Source organism: Mauremys reevesii, linkage group 10 (assembly GCF_016161935.1).
Source record: "Mauremys reevesii isolate NIE-2019 linkage group 10, ASM1616193v1, whole genome shotgun sequence".
Taxonomy (NCBI): Eukaryota; Metazoa; Chordata; order Testudines; family Geoemydidae; genus Mauremys; species Mauremys reevesii.
The window spans coordinates 59,310,417-59,314,235 of record NC_052632.1 but is presented as its reverse complement, the minus strand read 5'-3'; positions in this window follow the sequence as shown (position 1 = coordinate 59,314,235).

Below are 3,819 nucleotides of genomic sequence, written 5' to 3'. Positions count from 1 at the left end.
CCTCACCTGACTGGAGTGAGCTCCTTTTTAAATCCAGGTGCCCTGATTAGGCTGCCTTGATTGGCTGCAGGTGATCTAATCAGCCTGTCTGCCTTAATTGGTTCTAGCAGGTTCCTGATTACTCTAGTGCAGCCACTGCTCTGGTCACTCAGGGAACAGAAACCTCTGTCTCCAGTGGCCAGAAGACCTCCCTTTGACTTCTCTGCTGTAGAGGGTAGGAGGGAGAGGGCTGCTGCTGCTGTTGGGCCCTCGCTGCTACTGCTCCAGCTGCTCCCCTGGCTGGGCTAGACACCACCACCCACCCCCTTTCTCTGCTACCTGCTTGCTGGCTGGCTAGTAGATTTCCCCCACCACCACCTCAGTTGCTGCTGTTACTCCACCTACAGCCCCTTGGGGGGGGGGCTGCTGGCCTGCTCCCCAGAGGAGGGGAGTGAGGGACCCCAGCTCCAGCCCTTGTTGCTGAGACACCACCATCTTCTGAGCGGGGTCCCTCCTGCCTGGCTACCTGACCACCGCCTGGAGCTGCTGGAGCTGCTGTGTTTGCTCCTGGGGAGCTGCTGGAGCCCCAAGGAGAAGGAGAGGACCGCCTGCTGCTGGAGGACCTCATAGAGGCTCTGAAGACCACCGTGGAGGGGGCACTAAAGGACTGAGTATTTTTCAGACTGTGCTCTTGTGGTGGGGGTTTGGACTGTGTCTGTTGGGACACCGGGGGTGTGGCGTGGAGCCCGCCCCTGGTCCATCCGTGTCCCCCTTCGCCCCCACCACCATCGATGCCCCCTCCACCATCCCCGCTGGCTGTTTTCCTTCTGCTTCAGCCTCCTGCCTCTGGGACTGAGCTGCTCACCTGGCTTGCCACGCCCACTTCCACCATTTGGGCCTGCAACAGCAGCAGCCACCACTGACTTTTTGCACAAGTGCCCGTGGGCGCACCCCCCACCCCCACCCCTTTGGCCTGGCCCCCTCTCCTTTGCCACATTTGTTTGCCCTACCCATTTCCCTCTGCGGCCCTGCTTGTCCTGCCCCAGCCCTGCAGCTATCCCCGTGGTCCCTCTGCCCCATTCCTAGCTCGACCTTCCCCCCCCCAGCCCTGTGATCCCCCAGCCCTGATTGGTCCCTCCCCTCGTGTGCCCATGCCCCCTCCCATGTGCTTGTGCCCTTCCCCCTTTTGAGTTTGCCCTTGTTCACTGCACCCCCTATGCTGTTAGCCCCCCTGATCCCCTAGTGCAACTAGAGGAGCCGGAATTCCCCTCTGGGTCGATGACCTGCCACCCTCCCGCCCCTGGGTCCTTGATTGCTCCCCACGCCCCTTTAGCCTTCCCTTTCTGGCATCCTCCTCCCCTGCCTGCAGCCTAGCGGGGAGGGGTGGTTGCCTCCTTTCCCTCCCCTCCCCTCGCTGTTTGTCCCCCTCCCCGCTTTCGTTATGGCGGGGGATGCGGCGTGGGAGACCCCTCGTGATGCTCCCATCGCCCCTCCTCCAGATACCCCCGTGTCCATTCCCCAAGCCTCTACCTTGACCGCCGCTGCCAGTCTATCTGCCACCGCCCCCGTTGGGGCACCGGCAGCGGCGAGTACCGGGGAGACCTCCGCTGCTGCCACGTCCCTCGCTCCTTCCGATTCGGGGGGAGCCCTCCCAGCTGGTGGGAAAGGTCGGGGTGGGAAGAAGGGTAAGGGCCCCGCTAAAAAGACCAAACCCTCCATGGCGGGGACTACCCCCGCTGCTGCGGCCCTGCTACCGGCTGCGGCATCCCTCCCCGCTGTTCCCTCTACCAGCTCCGCGGGTGTTCCTCCCCCGGCCCCCAGGGCGTATGCCCAGGTGGCGGCAGCCCTCCTGCCTGCAGCTGCTCCTCCGACTGCCACTTCCGCTACCGTCTATAGTGGCCGGGGCCCCTTCCCCACCTTGACCAGGAAGCACGGCGTCCGTTGCCTCCTGGTACCCACCTCGCCCCACGTGGAGACCTACGTGCGGGTGTTGGCGAGGGTGGTGGGGCCCACGGCCATCGTGGCGGCCTCCACAATGTACGGGAGGGTGGTCTTCTTCCTGGCATCGGAGGCCGCCACCCAGGAGGCGGTAGAGACGGGTCTGGCGGTGGGGGGCATGTTTGTGCCCCTTGAGCCCTTGGAAGACCTGGGGGTCCGCTTGATCCTGACCTCTGTCCCTCCCTTCCTGCCCAATGCCGCCCTGCTGCCCGCCCTTTCTGCCCTGGGGCGCCCTATCTCCGTCATCAGCCCTCTCCCGTTAGGCTGCAAGGACCCCGCCCTCCGTCACGTCCTCTCGTTCCGCCGGCAAGTGCAGCTTCAACTGCCGCCGGCGGCGCGTGACGGAGAGGCGCTCGAGGGGTCCTTTGTGGTCCCCTACCAGGGAGCCCGCTACTGGGTGCATTACTCAACGGGGGAGGCCCGGTGCTACCTCTGCCGGGCGATGGGGCACGTCCGGAGGGACTGCCCCTTGGCCCGGCACGGAGGAGCGTCCGGAACCCCCGAGCCCCGGGAAGGCACCGGCCCTGTCACCGCCAGTGCCTCTGGCTGCCCGGCTTCTGAAGCTGCCCCTCCTCCTTCTCAGTCCACCGCTGTGGAAGAGGGTGCGGCGGAGATAATGCCGGGCATGGGAGAGGGCCCGCCCCAGGGAGACTCCTCCCTCGTTCCTGTTGCCCCTCCATTGCTTCCCTGACTCTCTGAGCCATCGCCCTTGCCCCCAGACCTAACCCCTGTTAGCCAGCCCCCGGATGATGCCATGGAGGGCTGGTCCTTAGTACAGGGGAAGTGGGGCAAGCGGAAGGCTCAGGCCCCATTACATCTTTCGGATTTGGAGACCTCCCAGAAGAGCAGGAAGGGGGTCTCTGCTGACGAGCCTTCCGCCTTGCCCCCTGACGACGCCCGTTTCGTGGTGCCGGCTGGGCACGACGTGGCAGCACCGGACGGTGACGCTGCCCCTCCTCCGGGGTCCCTTCCCGAGGAAGCCACCGAGGGAGCCCCTCTTGCCCGCTTGCCATCCGCAGCCCCCGCGAGCGCTGAGGTGGGCGTTGCTTCGGGTGTTGGCAGGGAGGGCCCCGGGGTGGCGGACGGCGATCTCCCCTCCATCTATGAGGAGATCGAGGCCCTGGGTCTGACCCCAGTTACACAGGGGGAGGACGACCCTTTGCAAACGGGCCTCGATCTGAGCAACCTCACTACGGTCCCCCTGTCCCCGGGTTCCCTAACCCTGACTGATGCTTCTGCTCCCGCCTCCGAGGGTCCCCTGGGGTCTTCCATCAGCCCGGCTGCAGGTGGCACCTCACTGACGGCCACCGAGCCCATTGAGGCGACGGTCAGTGCCCCGCTACCCGGACCCGATTCCCAGGGGGTGTCCCTCTTGGGTGTGGGCCAACCGACCCCTGGCCCCACCCTTGTCCCCTCCACCTCCCGTGATGCCATTGCCGCCCCTGGGGATACTCCCCAGGGCGCGGACTTAGTTGTTTTTCCCTGCCCTGACCCATCAGGGGCTGCTGTTCTCCTTCCGCCGCCCCCTGTTGCCCTGGGGAGCGGGACGGGCCGCGTAGCGTTGGCCCATCAGGCGCCACGTCGAGGGTCTGCCCCCTGCCTGCCCGCCTCGGTGGGCCACGGGGCTGTGACGGGGGCCCCGCTGGGGGACGGTCATCGATCCGTTACCTCGCCCCCCCATGTGCTGAGGGAGGAGCTGCGGGAGTTCCTTGAGGACGTCCATGGCTCCCATAACAAAGTCCATCTTGCGCTCCAGCGGTGGGGGGATTTGCACCTGATCCTCCCGGCCGCGAAGGCCCTCATGGGGGAGGGTAAGGGGACCGGGAAGCAGGCCGCCGCGGC